The sequence below is a fragment of the Vidua macroura genome, chromosome 3, assembly GCF_024509145.1.
Source record: "Vidua macroura isolate BioBank_ID:100142 chromosome 3, ASM2450914v1, whole genome shotgun sequence".
NCBI lineage: Eukaryota > Metazoa > Chordata > Aves > Passeriformes > Viduidae > Vidua > Vidua macroura.
Window position 1 is genome coordinate 48,630,883 of NC_071573.1, and position 18,292 is coordinate 48,649,174.

At 39.2% G+C, this 18,292-nt stretch overlaps 1 protein-coding gene across 4 annotated transcripts in view; it reads right to left on the minus strand.

The window, feature by feature from the left end:
* SASH1 (SAM and SH3 domain containing 1) overlaps positions 1–18,292 on the minus strand; it is a 190,208-nt gene that overhangs the window by 70,777 nt on the left and 101,139 nt on the right. The gene's annotated exons all lie outside the window — the stretch shown is intronic.

An 18,292-nucleotide genomic window follows, 5' to 3' on the forward strand; every position in this document is an offset into this window, starting at 1 on the left:
TCTCTAAGTCATCATTGCTCCCATCCGAGGGAAAAAATATTATTGAATGCCATTAGACTATCTGGCACAATTTGGTTATTTACATGGAAGATTTGCAACATCCCTATTTGAGAAAATTAAGATGTAATTATTGCCTTCTATACATTCATGATAAAAATCTTTATCGACACAACTATTGATAGAAATATTCTCCATTTTCTATTTACATTTAAAGTAAGACTGGGATAGAAATTGATATGCCACAGATGTAGTAGTTAACAGGAAGAGCCCCAACTGGAGGCGCAGCAAATAGGAGCCTGGCTCTATGGGATTACTGCTGCATGCTTTCCTTTGAAGGGTAATGGTGCGACAATGACATCTGACAGCTCCAACACCAGTCAGCACAACTGCTGGAAAGGGGTTAAATTAAAGGCTTCAATCAGCCATTAACAGCTCCTGCTCCTGGGCCAGGCTCCAGCCCAGCTGTAGAGCTCCAGCCAGTTTTTGAAAAGCTCAGCTGTTTTGCTGAAAACGCACAAGTGGGCTCCTGCCACATGACCAACAATTGGGGCAGAAGTTGAGGTTTGCCCAGGCAGGCAGGCCAAACAGAAGAAAAGTATTTAACACAAATTTCAGCGATTCTTAAATCTAAAGGGTAACAAACCTGAATTCTGATGCTCCATCAAGCAGCTGTAAAATCCTCCTTTCTTTGTTCAAAGCAGGAGGAGCAGAGATTTTCCCCAGAAGACAACAGTGGAGGCCGGAACCCTCCCTCTGGGGCCACAGCAGCCTCCTGGCAAGATCGGCTTGTGCAGTCCCTGGCCCTGATTGCTGCTCCCTCCAGCCCAGGGGCATTGCCCCACTTTCAGGCTAACACAGGGCAGCGATGCACAATTTTGCCTTGCCTCGTTGGATTGTTATGCAACATGTGGTTATCCCATCACAGTCTGAGTGAAGGTCCTTTCCCACCCTTCCCAACAAAAGGCCAATAGCTAAATGATGAACAAACTTAGTACCAAGAATGTCTGCAGAGAAAAAAAGACATGTGCTGCTTACAGACAAAGCATTTGAACCTCAGCAAACATACATCCTTCAGTCAGTACAGATAACTCAGGCCAGAGGAATCTGCAAAGAAAGCTGCCACCACTCTTCCAAGCAAATCATCTGTAATCTTTATCTACAACATTTCACTGGAGAATTAAGAGTACTGCAGCAAAGCCTTACAAATTATTCTCTGGTGTAACGTTTTCTCTTTGCTTTTTCCTGAAATTGCTCCTGAAGCAGCAATTACAATAGACTTCTTCCCAAGTTCCACTTGAAACTTCAGTCTTTTTCTCCACCACACTTTGGGTCACACTTGAATTCAAGAGGGATGCACAGAACTAGCCCTGCAGAAACAAATGAAGCACAAGTGCAGGGCAGTCTTGCACTCCAAGAGCCACCCATAGTTTTTCAGTGACACAGTGTGTATAAGTAGCACTTGTACTTCATTCCAGCTAAGCCTGTACAGCTTTGTACTCCCTCATGCACCTTCTTTTTCCATTAATGGCCATGTTTTACTGTTAAAGGAGTACTGCAGTCACAGGTAATCAAATTATGGCATTAAAAAGGCCAGCATGCTTTGATTTTTTATAACTTGTCTTTCAAACACACATGAAGCAAAACAGAGGCCTCAGCAATGAATAACTGCTTTTGTTCAGAGGTCCATTCAAAACCCTGCCCCTTTGCTATTAGGACTAAACAGTGAACTTATGCAGGCAATCTAGCAGCACAAGAGTTGGCCAAAAGTTACATCAATGTGCTGACAAAGTAGGCAAAACTAGGACATTAAGGGAGTAATGCCTCACCTGTACTGCTTCCCATTCTCTTCACCACCTCACTGTAGGGGAGTGAATAAGTGGCTGCATGGGGCCTAATTGCCAGCTCGGGTTAAGCCACAATAGTCCTTCTTGGTGCCCAACATGGGTCTCGCAGGGTTCAAGATAACAACAGGTTTGACTGGAATGTGCTAGATTGAATGTATAGCTGTAATTGCTGATTAGCTATTAATTGGCAGGTGCTTGTCAGGAGCCTTGCTTGCCTGACTGTACATTAGGGTCCAGTGCTCATTAGTGGCTGGCTTTTGCTGTCGCTGCTGCTGTGCTGCTTTATCGCCTCACTGTGCTGTGCCTGGGAACACTGATAACAGCAGCGGGATGTGCCAGGCTGGCAGGTGGCCAGGGACTCGCTGTGTGTCTGTGCTGCTGGCCCGGCTGGCTGGGACTGTGCTGTGAGCTTCAGTCAAAGGGACCTGACCCATGGATGAGTCCACGTGGGAGCAGGTGGATCTGTGTCAATCAGGACAATCTGGAAGTGGCTGTGGCTGTGACAGTACAGCAGCAGGAATACCTCTGAAGGGATGGAGGCCCAGGGATATGTCTGTGCTGCAGCAGGCAGATACTGACGCATCAGTGCCTGTGGATAAATCCATGCTGGAGCACCTGAAAGTGTGTGGCCATGGATAATCCCACATGTGGGCAGGTATTCCCCTGGAAGGACTGCAGCCATGGGTAAGGCTAGGACAGAGCAGGTTTATTCCTGAGGGGGCTGTGGCTGTGGGTAAGGCCACACTGGAGCAGGTGCACCTCAAAGTGACTGTGACTGTGGATAGGCCCATGCCACAGCAGCTATACCCCCAAAGTGACCGTGGCTCAGAGATAAAGGCTCTGCTTGGAGCAGGCATAGCCATACAGGACTGCAGTGTGTGGATACCCCCTAGGCAGGCTAGGAGCAAGAGAAGGAATGTTCAATGTTATGGTCTGGCTCAAAGGGACAAGGGACAGAGATTTTAATGGATATAGGTTTAAATCACTGTAACCCATGATTTGGGTTGCATGTCAGAGGAATGGCTATAGCAGGAACCACACAACACTAGAGGACAAGTCTTACAAAAAGCAGTTCCAAGAGTAGCAGTAAACCAATTTGAACTGGCTTTGGTGCCCAAAAATTCCACACACCACACCCCCTCTCCTGCCCTCAATAAACTCAGTGGGCATTTATGGATATTTTACAGGCATACTCCATAGGCTAGGGGAAATAATATCTGTGTATTGTATCAAGGGATGAGAAGGGGGTGGCAAATAATGAGCATGTGTTGGATAGTGTGGCACCTGAGAATGACGTAACTGGTAATGAATGAAGAGTGGAGAACCTGCTGGTTTTGGCTGGGATAGAGTTAATTTTCCTCACAGTGGCTAGTATAGGGCTCTATTTTGGATTTGTGCTGGAGACAGCGTTGAAAATTCAGGGACATTTTTGCTATTGCTGAGCTATGCTTACACAGAGTCAAGAGCTTTTCTGCCTCTCACCAGCAAACAGACTGGAAGTGCACAAGAAATTGGAATGGGACACAGCTGGGACAACTAACCTCAACTGATCCAAGGGATGTACCATATGGTATCATGCTTAACATACACAGCTGGGGGAAGAAAGAGGAAGAGGGTGGGGTCACAAGGAGTGATGGCATTTGTCTTCCCAAGTCACTGTTACACATGATGGAGCCCTGTGGCAAGCACATTTCTCTCTCTCTCAGGATTTTCTATTGAGGTGCACAGAGAGAAATGAAAGAGAAAACAATTTCTATTTTTGCTCCTTGTTTTTCTCTTGTGGAATGTGTTTAGAGAATTGTTTACCCAGAGTGAGCACTTGGTTAGATCATGGTGGATTGTTTGGGCCTGATGGCCAATCAGATCAACCTGTGTCTGGACTCTGGAGAACAGGGTCACCACTTGTTGTAGATGTTGGTGAACTTAATGGGAAGAATGATGATGTCTAACTCCATTTCAGAAGGCTGAATGATTTCTTCATTATAATTATGTTATAATACATTAATATGCTATATAAAAGAGGATACTAAATACTACATGCTACTTTCTCTAACTATCATATCTCACTCACTCACAGCTCGTGACCCTGTTTTCCAGAGCCCAGACACAGGTGGATCCAATTGGCCATCAGGCCCAAACAATCCACCATGATCCAACCAAGCGCTCACTCTGGGTAAACAATTCTCCAAACACATTCCACAAGAGAAAAACAAGGAGCAGAAATAGAAATTGTTTTCTCTTTCATTTCTCTCTGTGCACCTCAATAGAAAATCCTGAGAGAGAGAGAAATGTGCTTGCCACAGAACCCTACTTTCCTGGCTGAACATCGGCCTACCCATGGGAAGGATTGAAAGAATTCCTTGTTTGGCTTTGCTTGTGTGCACAGATTATGTTTTACCTATTAAACTGTCTTTATCTCAACACATGAAAAAGTTTCACTTTTACTCCTCTGATTGGCTTCCCCATCTCACCAGGGCAGGGGAGTGAGTGAGCGGCCATCCTGGGCTTAGTTGCCAGATGGGGTTAAACCACAACACATTGAAGGGCAGCAAGAGCAAGCAAGCTCCACATTAAGCCCAGTTAATTTAAGGTCAATATAAAGGCCATCTGTTACTGTCATGCTACAGAAACCTGGGGCTTCATCATGACTCCTACTTCATGTAACTAAGTCTTTGCAATAAGTGTGTACATTGAACAGAAACAGACAAAAACCAACCCACTAAAAACCAGAAAGAAAAATTAAATATTATGGGCAATGACATAACAAAGCACAAGACTAGATGTGACAAAAAAATGCTGACAGCTGGAGAATTTGTAGTAAGAGAAGGACCAAAGCAGACTGTACACTGTAATCCTCAAGGTAAGCAGTGTTGAGCCAGACTTCATCCTGGAGATGGATAAAATACCTGGAGTAAAATATTATCAGCAAAACCATAACAAACCCCAACCAGCTGCATTAAACGCACAAAGGCAGTACCAAAGGTACAAAAGAAAAATAAAACTCACAAACAACTAGTAAATGAAACCCACAAGTCCAGAAACCTTAGTATCTCTCAACATTGCAGTACCACTGTGAGCAACAATAATTCTCTATTTCAATCTAAACCAAATGGCAGTCAAAGCTTTAGACTGGGGAAAAGCTACTGAAGTCAAACCACTTCAGTTAATAAGTTGCTGCTAAACTCTTTCAGTTCTGCTTTGTCTCTGCTGCAATCCCAGGGAGCAAGCGCACTGAGAGCTGCCTGCCTGCAACAAGCCAAGGGTTTGCTGCGGGACAGGAGCGTGCTCAGTCTTGTCTCCTCCTCCCTCCAGCAAATGTAAATTACGAATGCAAAGCTCCACGAACAAATCACCAAACACCCTGTCTTTGCAAATGTTTAAGCAGTATGACTCAGTTTGCTGGTAGGCATTCGAACTAAATTAATTTACCATGGTATGGAAAACATGAGAGAAGTAAAACTTAAGCTGTACAAACACCTGCAAGAGTTTCTAAATGCCTGGGGTTTTGCAGCCAAGACCTGCTTGTTTGGGCAGATGCTGCCACAGTTATCAGAGTGTCCATGGTACAAATTCCTCTGCTCAACTGTCTTCAGCAGGGAAAGCAGCCCAGACTTCTTGGAAACAAATCTGCTCTAATCAGGACAGCAACAAAATGTCTTGACCAAAAGCTTTTTTTTTTTTTTTTTTTGTTTTTTTTTTTTTTTTTTTTTTTTTTTTTTTGTTTTTTTTTGGTTTTTTTTGTTTTTTTTGTTTTTTTCCCCTGCTCACACTCCTCTTTGTACCTTGGGGGGATTTCTTCCAGGTTATGATTTCATTACAACATCTTGAGGTTCTATTAGTGCATAAATTTCTTTTTAAGTTTTTATTGTTTCAGATCCAGTTCTAACACAAACTTCTCCTCAACAATACTGTCTCTTATTCAAGGTTATGTGTAGTCTGTGAATAAATGCATTCCAATGGATACAGAATTGAGTTTTCAATTACACAAGGTTTTGTTAAAAAACAAGTGAAATAAAAATAGTACATTAGTAAATGCAGCTGAAACTACAGTACAATATCCCATATGCTACATTAGACTTTTACATACACCAACAGGTCCCTCTAATCTAAAAGGAATTAGATTAAATATATTGCAACGTGCTCAGCATACTACTCACTTCTATAAAGAAACTATGGGTTTATGCACTTCCACTGACTTTCAAAGCAGAGACACACTGAAGCCCATCAGCGTCAATTTTTATTCCCTGTCTCATCTACACTTCATTTCATTTACTCTATGATAATTCTTACATATATATATCTAATAAAATATTTCAGAGAAATTGAGGGGTTAGGACAACAAAGTATTTAAGCACGTATCTGGCAACAGTACTAGTGTGTTTAAACCGCAGCATGTTTTTGCATGCTTTACTGTATTAAGTCCTCATCACACAGGACAGTACTAGCAGTAAGACAAGTTAGTAGATAATACAGGATACCTTCATTTTTCATTGCACAGGATTGCAGCTCCTGTAGAAACTTTTATTTCACAGTGCATAAGCTGCAGTTTCTATACTACTATCCAAGCCTTTAGAGGACAGACATATCTTTTTCAATTTGGAAAAAGAGTAAATCACTTGCTGTCCCAGCATATCTAGAGGCCACTCTTTATCAGTGCATCACATCACAAAAAGAAAGAAGACAAGAGGGTGGAAACTGGTTGGTGCTAAGAAAGAGTGGGGGCTGCAGCAATGATAGAGAGATTACCTGAAGCCTGTTTCATAATTCAACATTCCTTATAAATTCATGGAAATCCTAACACCCAGATATACCCCTTAGCATTGAAATTCCACAAGGGCTCCTATGACTGCAAAACTGGATTTTACAGAATTCCTTAGATATCAAAAATCTACTGGTACCCTGCACTTTTAAAAACAAACTCCAAGCCTTTAAGAAATTGTAATGCCAAAATCTGATTAATTTCTGATTTGAAGCAATGTTTCTTTCTTGTGTTTCCCTATCCCTCAAAAGTACTCAATTCTAGCTTCTTGAAAATAATCCATGGTGAAAATATATACTGTAACAGAGCTGTTTTCATATCATATATATGATATCACATATAGCTTACTATGACTTTTAAAAAGGCCAAAACTCAAGCTCAAATAAGGTGATAGAATTGATTTACCATGATCTTTATCTTTAAACTTTTTAAACAGTAACTAATTTGCCTCCCAGCTCTCAGCTTGAATCAGGCACTATTAATTACATAAACTCAATTATTAGCCTTCCATATTAACACTTCTGTTTCCTCACTCCTTTGGTATCCTTCAGATCTAATTAAGCACCAACTCTTTACAGCACAACACTTCCCACTGAATGGATTCTCACAATTCCTCTGCATCTGCCCTCCCTTGATAAGGCCTTGAAACACCTACAGGGATTCAAAATGCTGCTGCTGTTTAGGTATTAAAATGTGAAGTTGTCTCAGTAGATCACACTTGCTCCAGTCCCTTTGCTGGCTATGCAAGATATCTCCTAAAAAGTGTTCTTCATGGTCTCTGCCTGTTTGCCACTAAATTAATCTGTTTTCTTTGCACGTCCTTGTCTTCTCTAACACTGGCAAACACTTGTCTTTTACACCATTCCTTTCTATCACTTCAAGTCTCAAGTTATCACCTCAAGTTAGAGGACAAAAAGACATTTTGAAGTTTACTGAAAAAAAAAAAAGAAAGAAATGTATTAGATGATCAGAATGAAAAAATGAATGAAATACTTGCTTTACTATTTGGAAGTTTCTTAGTAGATCTAAATATGATTGTAATCATTATTTTCAACAAAATTAAAAATACTGAAAGTTTTAGCTATCACTCTATGTAAAATAGGATGAGCTACAGAAAGACCACTGCAGTTTTAGGGGCTGGCATGCAAGGCTAATTTGAGCCCATTTATTTTTCCAACTGTTTCTCCCATCTCTCCAATTCCAGGTATACTAGAAAGCAATAAATTTTGATGTCCTCCACACTATGAAAAGGGAAAGTAAAAGTCTTCAGAGAGAAAAAAATTTCCCCTGAAGTTTTCTTCTGCATATTTTGCACTTTGCATTGCCTCAAGTGAAATATTTGCCTTTTAGAGTTGTTTTACTATGCACTGTCCTAGTCTCTGTAGGACCTGCTCCAAAAGGGTTTTTTCCACAGCTACACATGTGAGAGACATGATTTATGTGGTGACCGTGAAACACACATTGCACTGCTATTCCCAAGAAAAGAAAAACTAATCCCAAATCTACTCAGTCTTAAGACTATACCTCCCACCAGGACAGCCACTGGGCTCACATCTGTCATACTGCTTTGAATTCTCTCATTGGTACTGCTGAGGAGCAGATCAGCACCTCAGCAGTAAAAACTGGGAAAAGTATGGTGTGATGGCCAGAAGAGAACAAGGCACAAAGCCCAAACAGACAGGAGACTGCTTTAGAAGATGGCATTCCTTGAGAGGAAACAGCTGGAGACAGAATCAACAGCAGTGCAGTGCTGATGCATCCAAATTAGACTTGACATTACTCAGACTGCTGTGGTCTTCCAATGGACAGCAAGGCTTTTCCTACTTCTTGCCATAAACTAGCTCAGCACAGTGCTGAGTGACTCAGAGTTCATCCAGCAAACCTATAAAGACAAAGAGTCTTCTCTGCTATTTTTGTATGCTCTGGCTGCAATCTGCGTAAGCCCCTCCAGGATTTAGGAGCCTGAATGACCCAGGCTATGACATCACAGAAAGTAAAATGCAGCTCTTACTTGTGCTTGTTCTACCTTGAATTGTCAAAAAACATTTGTAACATGCCTCATACAGTGCCCAAAGAAAAGAACAAGAATCATCTGTTAAAAGACAAAAAGGACTCCTGTTGGGGTATGAACCCAAGTGAAAAATGCAAATCCACCATAAACACAGCACAGAAACTACAGTGTTTTACCTCTCACTTTCTGTGAATGGCACTCCCAAAACAGCAAGAAGGACATCTAGATAATAAAAATATTCAGTCCCTCTTCTAGTTCTGCTACTGGCTTTCTGTATTATTTCAGGAAATTACTTAAATCCTTTGTGTTTCAATATATTCGCCTGAAAACAAGAATTCTTACCTACTGTATTTCACAGCTTTGTCAAAGCTGCCAATGCACCTCAGAAAAGACAGATGGAGGCGTAAGTAACTGGAATCACAGCATACATCTCCTTTCCTTGGTGTCCTGCATTTGCAGGAGAGGAGAGGACTCTGCTACAGCAACAACCTCCTTGCCAAAACCAGCCTTGAAAGCCACTGGTGAGATGATCACTGAGGAAGTTAACCACAAAACACTCTGTGATTGTTTTCCACTCACAACCACACAAACCTCTCTCCATATTCTTAGAGAGATGCATACCTGGTGTTTCTGCCCATGTATTTTCATTAGACTAGATTTTAATTAGACCTGGCAACTAAAGGCAGGGGTAGCTATCTGTAGTGGTCTGAGAAAGCAGAAAGAGACAACAGAGAGAGAAAAGAACTATTTTGCAACTAGTCTTTATGAAAGCAAAGTTGGCAAAAGACCCAGCAAACAGATAAAGTCTTGTGTAATTGCATGGCTACTCTCTGGTCCTTGATTTTTACAGTAACTAACCATTTTGAAAAAATAAATGGAGGAAAACAAAAAAGTACAGCTTTTTAAAAATAACATTCTAAGTCCCTGAAAAATCATTTTTCTCAATTTCTTTATTAAAAGAGTGTTTGCCAAATTGAGATAACATCTCTTACTGTTATAATTTTTAATCTATGCAGCAATTCATTATTTGCTCTTTCTCAGCTCTAGCTGTGAATCTGGATACACACTCATGAGCAGCCCTATAGACTTTATGGACTGTGACAGTACTTCAAATACACAAAAACGTCAGCTGAATTTTCTAACTTAATTTTCATCCTCAAGCTTCCTGTGTTTTGAAAAAAAAGAACCATTTAGTAATTGTGCTCTGAAAGCAGACTTTGAGGAGAATGTGTCAGCAGTTAGCACTGTGCCCCTAATTAAACCAATATATTTATGGTCTCCATAAATTGCCTCTGCAGCTATAATATAACGCTCCTATATGTCAATTTGCTGGTATACACAAATGTTTTCAAATTATCAGTGCTGCCTTGCTGACTGCTTAAGATAAGGCCCTCATCTAACGATGCAAAGGAGACTTAGGCTCTGTCACACATTAATGAGAAAAGTGAACCATTCACAGACAGCTTTCTGCTCCTCCAGAAAAATCTCTTCTGACTGCATAAAAATGTTACCTTTTGTATATTAGTTAAAGGGACAGCATAATGAATATACATTTCTTTTCCTTCTTTTGACTTAGCATCTCTTAAACAGCATATCCTTAATTTTTGCTGCAACTCCTTCAAATGCTAAGTTAGGTTCCTTTGGTTAAGTGCTGCTTTCTGCACTTGAGAATGCAGAAAGCACATATAATGAATGTCCTGAAATTTTCATCAAGTTCAGAGAATGAACATTGCAACAATTCAACACTCGCAAGCTTAATTTATTTTCTTGCAATTTGGAGAAAATTCATATTGGCAAATGAAAATCCGGGAGTGGTCAACAGCAAACTGTCAAGAAAATGGGGAAACCAAAAGCAGCAGAACATCGTGTATGCCAAACACCAGGAGCACCTGCTTGCTGTGTCGTTCCTCAGTGTCACTGAAGAAACATCATTTGTCATTTTTCAAATACAGTCAATTCCACTGTTTCATGACAGCCTTGTTCCATACCCAATCAAGAAAATTATCTTTGTCAGTAGATGCTACATCAAAGCCTAATACTTCCAACAAATTACTTAACATTTGAATACCTCTGCTAAACTACCTGTAAAATGGATATTTTAGCATTCAATGCACAGAAGCAAATCATATGCAACAATAATCTGTCTACCTATACAGCAACACCACACCACCAAGACAAAACTCCTATGAAGTCTGTCCTCTTCAGAGCAGTCATAAACCACTACCTCAAAATGTGTTTTCAGAAAGAGATGTCATGATGACGAAGGACAGAAGGTATGTTACATGACATGTCCTTACACTTCTAAAATGATTTTTACAGACAAATCAAATGAGCACAGCAGAAATCTGCCTTCCTGCATGGTTTTAAATTTTTAATGGAGAACAGTATTTTCCAGAGGAAAGGAACGAGGGCGTTCGTGGGGAAATATGAAACTAATTTCAGCAGGAGTTTGTGAATATGGTATTCTTTCATATTAATGAAAACCAGATCATCAAATAGTCTGTGAGCTAAGAAACTGGTAGACAATATATTAAAAAATATATTAAATATACAAAACCACACATAATAGAAATTTATATGTATTTATGTATATAAATAATTACATAAAAACTGTATTAAAAACAATAGCATTTTCCCCATCATAAGATATGTTCAGGATATTGCTTTTTTAACAATAAAAAATAAGTCAGGATTCTAAAATGAAGTTCCACAGAACAACAGAATGTCTGACAAGGGAAAACAAGTTACACAAATAATTTTTTATCACAAAGCTACTACATAACGCAATATTGCACATAAATCTGTGCAATATAGTTTGTAATTTGATTTCAAAGTCATCAGGCACAGGAAGAATGCAACTGTGTTTAGTTTACAAACATCTCAGGAAAATTTCAAAGCATATACAAAACACAAGGTATTATTATTATATAAAATTGAGAAAAAAATAACCCACTTAATTTTTCAGGTCAATTCTTTTGAAAGGAAGGTTGGATAACAGTTGTCTTACAACCTGAATTGATTTCTTAATTTTCAAGCAATAAATACGGCCTTCAGGGTTCAAGATCAAGTAATTAATTACTAAATTTATGGAAGGCTCTACTAAAAAAAAATCAGTAAAGAGTGACTAAAGAAGGCATTATGAATAAAACAACTTCATAATACTCGTAACTCCACTTGAGAGGATGGCAAAATTTTCTACATAGCAAGTACATGCCAAATCAATCCAAGTAATGTAATTTGCATTGAATAAGCTATTTAGCATTTTGCACGTGACCTCTGTGTGGAGACAGGTTGAGTTATCTTCCATTTTTGTGCAAGGTCACATGTAAATACAGGGTGTTCTCTGGACCCTTCACTGTCACTCTTAGAGACTGACCCTTTCCTGCAAATATCTACAGTGGGATATGCTTTTCAGAAGGAGCTGAAAAAACCACCTCCATCAGTGAAGACGTAATGGGACTGGGCAATTAAAAATTAATTCTTGTCAAAGCTAGTGAAATCTATATGAATATATACATATTGGTTCACACATACGTATTAGATCAATAAATATATGCTTGATCTCTGGTGAAAGACTAAATGAGAAAGGTGCAAAGAAGAGACTGTTGCCTGCTTCTGTTACTGAGGAGCCCAGGGCTGGAAGGTACTGACATTACTCATTAGAGAGACAAAGGTTGTTTTCATTTAAGACTTCATTCTAAAGAAACGAACATGTCAATCCACCACCACTTCTAGGGAAATAACTGAAAAAGCAGGTTATTCTGGAATAATGTTTGGGAATCAGATGCTGTGTAATACTGAAATCTGAAAGGTACTGCATTTAAACAGAATTACTCAAAGACATTCAGGGTGGGGAACATCTGGGGAGCTAACAGGTTTGCTAAAAATGATGCAGGAATTATGGTGAATCATAAGATAAGCACAAGCCTTAGTGCCATGTTGTTGTGTAAAGAACCACCATTGTATTACAGATATTTTGAAAGCTAAAGTAGTTTGCCTAGGGAGACAGTGGAATTAACACGCTGGAACAGGTCTAATCAACATCTGTTAAGCATGATAAGGACAGCTGAATCTATCTTGGGGCAACGGAGGCACCAGGTGATTTCTCAAAATTATAAAACAAAGACAATGTAAAAACCATGAAATACAACAGTACTTATAACAAAACAGATTTGGTAACACACTTTCAACCACAACAAAAAAAAAAAATCAGATACTGTTGTATTTGTGTTTCACTTCTGGTTTATGCTTTTCACACATAATTACAGAGAGAATTTCCACTCCTCCTTTTGCAATAACTGAAAATTTTATCCCAGAGCAGGTGCTGCAAACTTAATCTGGTGTGGCTGAGATGCAGACTGCTTGTGTCTAATCCAAAGCTGTAAGCAGAGAAGTTAAATAAACTTTCCATTTATTTTGTGTTTCAAGGGACATTTTTCATGTGCACTACCCTCAACTCTGTAGTCTTCAAGGGATTGAATTTGCATAGATTTCTGATATTTTCTATTCTTTCTATTGGTATTCTGCAGAAGTAGCATAGCTGGTAGCACAAAATCACTGCTCTCCAAGAGGTAACAACATCCAAGCAGGGAGACAAATACAGGAAAGAATAAGAACTATAAGAGGATGGAAAAAAAGTAGGGTGTAGGAGGTGCTCAAGGAAAATAAAATGATGCATGTGGGACAAAGTGAATGGAAAAGGGGTACTGTAAGGAGTTTTACTCTGAGTGCTGAAGAGAGAAAATTTTGTGAAGCTTTGAAAAGATGCAAGGGTAGAGTAAAATGAGGAAGGCAGGAGGACATAGGCTGAGCTATGAAGCAGTGGGATGCAAGGGGAAGATGACAGCAACTAGTAATAAGAACAGCCTAGAGAAAAAACATGGCATCATGGAAGGAGAGTCAGTAGAGAAGAAACACAGAGAGTCCTCCATAACTTCATGTCTCCTGTAACAAGGCAGTACGGAGACAATATCTGAGCTCTCACTGAGGGTTAGACATGATTAACCTAGAACAATGCCGCTTCTCAGGTATTTTATCCACTATCTGCTCTGGGAAAGAGGCTGACAAATCCAGCACTGGTGATCAAAGCCTTTCATCTGCCACTTAGTTGCTCTGACACAGTGGTGGAAATATTCTTATGCTCAAACCCAGAGATAAATAATCCATAACATTCCCAATTTGGAAAATATCTTGCTACTCAACAAAACTGCATCTGTGTTGATCTGAAGCTGCTGGTAAGAGAAAGGGTACGAAGATTGATATGCTTGTGTTTCAAGAAATGTCTTTCTTTTGTGTAACCCCTTTCTGCAGGCTTATAAATTCTTGCTGAAAAGAATTTGCCAAGTTCTGAAGGTAATGAACAAGGATAAGAAACAGGTCTGACTTCTGTAAGCCTTGCTCACCTGTCCTGACATGAGCAACAGCAGGAACGACAAGGATAAGCAGTGTGATTCCTGCCAAATAAAGTCGATTTTCTTAGTATGATGCACAAGATGACTTTTTGCACGCTCCTACTATAGATAATTGAACTCTACCAAAGCCAGAGACATGAACAATCAATAGGTTCCTTAAAAAACTCTAATAGGCTATTCTTAATAAAAGGAGCTATTAAAATTACATTAAATACTCATGACTTATGCTTGTTCACAAGAAGTCTTCATTTTGTTTTCATTCCACTGTTCAGACAGCTTAAAAAGCAAATTATGTAAGACACCCTTTTAGAGTACCAATTCTTTCGTGTTTCTGTTGGGTGTGAAGTGAAAAAAAGTGCCATTTCCCTCCAGTTAAAAAGGTGAGACAAAACACAGCTCATTTCGTATCACTCCATTTTGGGTGGGTTTGGGCTATGAATAATCTATGTGCTATGGGGCCAGCATTTCTCTGTTATAAATGTCACATTACGTAATGTATTACCATGATAGGATATGCATTTATATGGAAAAGGAAACAGATAAACACTGCCACCAAATTTTTAGGATTTACTCATTGACAAAATATCTCTTCCTGCAAGTAAATGGAAGTTGCTAACTTTCAAGGTGTTCCTGAGGTAAGAGGTCAATTACAAGGAATTGCATTAGCAGTAGGAACTAGAATGGCACTGTCTAATGCATAAGATTAAATTCAGATTTTTTTTCTTTAAGATGGAAATTGTTAGGCCTCAGCTCATGGCAAACTTGTGATCTCATACAGAAAATATTCCTATTTGCAGGACTGATAGAGGGTGACAAGGACTGTGTTCATGAAATGATAAAGGGAAATAGGTGTAACAAAGAAAACATGTCCCAGAGATCATGAAAAAGATGCAAGAACACTAGCTTTTTAAGAGAGTCCCTAAGTTTATAGGAAGAGATTTGAAAAGTGCTGTGATAATCTCTAAAGAAAGCTTTCATACTTGAAGAGCTGCTACTGTGCAACCAGAAATAGCCTTTCAAAGGAATCATCTAACAGTATGTCAACGATAATGAATTATAAAACATTCTTCAGTGCTAGGAGGACCTCAAGATTCAACAGAGAAGAATTAAAAAACCCATTTATGTGAAAAGCTGAAAGGAAATAGGTAATCTGCTATAAGCCCAATGGTTATGTCTTGCCCTAACTATACCCCTTCTACTGTCAACAAAGGCCACTATAGAATAACACATGTTTTAGAAATCTTAATAGTTTCAATCAGAAGAATCTCAGTGGATCACTAAAAGAGAAAATCAATTGTGCTCGCTCCATTTAGGGAAAACAATAATATTTCCTGTTGCATGTAGCATGGATATAGTGTGTTTCCCACCATACTTTGATATGCTTCCCACGAAAGTGACTTTTGGCAAAATGCCCATCTCCTTCAACTTCATAGCAAACCTCAGATGTTCAGTATCACTCAGATAAAATGTCTTCCTGCTTTCTTCTCCATTTGCTGACTGAACTATGGTCAGGAAGGTATTTCAGCTTTTGTATTTTTAAAGAGCAGAAGAAATGCATTTAGGATGCAAAACCTAGGGATACTCATGCCCTTCCACTGCTCCAAATAAAACGACAATATATACTGTATTCTTATTTTTTTCACAGAACTTCTGCAGTTTATTCTTAAACATTAACAGTTTTAATTCCTTCTGTCATTTTGTGAAGCTGGACTAAGACAGGACTAACTTCAATTTTATTCTTTTGCCCCTAGGTGTTTTCAGGTGTATAAAACACTCAAAGAAAAAACTGTTCAACCATGACATGACTTTCTTTTTCAATTCTTTCATTTCTCTTTTCTCATTAGTTTAATTTTGGAGCTTGCAAAGTTCCAGAGCAACCTATTGTAGTGGCACTCAGAACCTTGACTGTGGCTCACCACTTCTCCTGCAGTACCTATAATGAAAAGGTCAAAACTGCTGTTCAAAATCTCCTCCTTTGACCTTCTGCCTTATCAAAGCAAGCCTGCATTATGGCCAGTGATCACGACAGAGTCACAGAAAAGGAGTGCACTGGTGTGTGAAAACGTTTCTGGCAAGAACTGGCAACAATTCTAGCTCTAACTCTTAACAGATTATAACTTTTTTTTTGTGCCTTAAAATGACAAGTTATGCTATGTAACAGTGGGGTTTTTTTTAGTTATTATTTATTATCATAAATTATGTTGCATTACAATATTCTGGTCCATGCAGACAGTTCAGGGCTCACATAAGCACAGATATCTTGCTGCCCAGCGACCCTTCTCACCCTTTGCAGCCACAAGAGTGCATCACCTGTTCTTCTTTACTCCAGCTTAGTTTTCTAGTGACCTACTCACCCAATGAGTAAGTCACTTCTAACATTTCACTTCTTACCCTTGTAAGCAAGCAATGACCAAACCTCCTTCTTTCCTCTTCTTCCACCTGACAAATGCAGTCAGAGGTCCCAGCTCCTGGGGCACCTGCTCCAGACGCTCTTGGACTCCTTATCCCACAATTTTTGCCCCAAAGTTGAGGCTTCTTCCTTGAGCACATATCATCTCCTGTGCCTCAAGAAATCCCAAATCCAAACAAAACCTACAAGAGTGAAAAAACTGAGCAGGAAGCTCTGAAAAAGGCAAGTCCAACTGCCAAAATCTACATTCACCTTTCTTTCCTCCTAATGTCTTTTTCTACCTTCAGATCAAAATTTCAGCTACAAAACTTGATGGCTACTTAGCTTCTGTAGAAACTGCTTACTTCAGCGAAAATGTAAAACACTGAAAAGGATGTATTTAATTTGTTTATCTATTTGTTTTTAACAATGTATGTTCCATGCCTAAATACACCCTGTCATTCAGTCATGGAAAGCTTTATGAGATATTTCATATTTCCATGTTACCAAATACAAGTGTAGAGTTGATGCAATTTTTGGTGTTATTCCATTTCCACTCTTTAAAGAAAATTTGAAGGACATTAACATTTCTTAGCAAATTAAGATGACTACTACAAAACATCTGTATATATTTCAAGAACAAAGGTGTGAGTTTACAGGTACCGCCTGCAATTCAATAGCCACAAGAAAACTATCCCACTAAGGCTAAATATAACTTAGTTCAAAGGAGGAAAACCAAACAAAGTTACCACATCCCTTAAAATGCTCATCCAGCCTAGCATTAAGCTAGCCTTGCTAATTTGAGAGGCTACTCAAATAAAAGAGATCAAGGGTGATAACTTTTCTGCTATTGTCTGTCCTACAAACAAAACATTATCCAAACTAATTATGGAATAAAAAATAGCAATCAAGAAAAATGAATTTTGCTAGAGGGTCAGCATCGTAGTTCCTTTTTAGAGTATCATTCTGATGTGAAGTAACCAAAATATATAAAATAATTTTAGACTATATAAATGTAATTATATTATTATTTATTTTATATAAGAATGTATAATATAAAAATAAAAAAGGTGTTAGACAACATTGGGCTAAGATTCACATTCCTACTCCATTCCTGTTGAACCATGTTTAAAATATTTGAAGTTTTTAACCTGCAAATGAAAAAGAAGAGATTCACTAACTTTGTGAAGATGCCTACATGGAAGATGAGATGCTGCTATTCCCATTGCTACACCAGGAACTGTTTACATATGTGAACAGGGTTGATCAACAGATAAGGTTAAAACAGAATATTAAATTGCAGAGTACTTTGCTTCAAGATAAGAGATAAGAGTTCAGGTTTCCTCAGACAGAGGGAAGAACCAAACTTTGGTTTTCTGCAGCAGTGGATCAAACCACCACCTCCTACTACTTTGCACACCATGCCCTTGATTTCTCATGCTTTCCCACAGGTGTTCAAAATGAAATAATCCCATTTAGGGTTTAACAAGAGCATTTTTTTCAGTCATCACCAACTGACATTATGCCAGTGAAATTAACATGCTGAAGAAATCAAGAGTCTCTTCCACAGCACCTCTGCATTTTCATTACCCCTGCCATATGTCAGACAGTTATTTCAAGCAGAGGCAGGATGATAGGAATTAGAGATTGTGGCAGTCAGCTACTGACCAAGAGAGCTAGACTCTTCACCAGACCCCCACATTCCAGCTGCAAAGGGAAGCGCCAGACCAGAAGCACTCTAAGAGTCTGGCACAATTTTGAAGTACATCTGAATTTTTTTTTTTTTTTTTTGAAGTGTGGTCTAATAGACTGGATTTGAGGCTTGAGCTGCAGGTCATCCATAGCGTCTGTCACCCACTGGCCTCACTGCTTCACTGG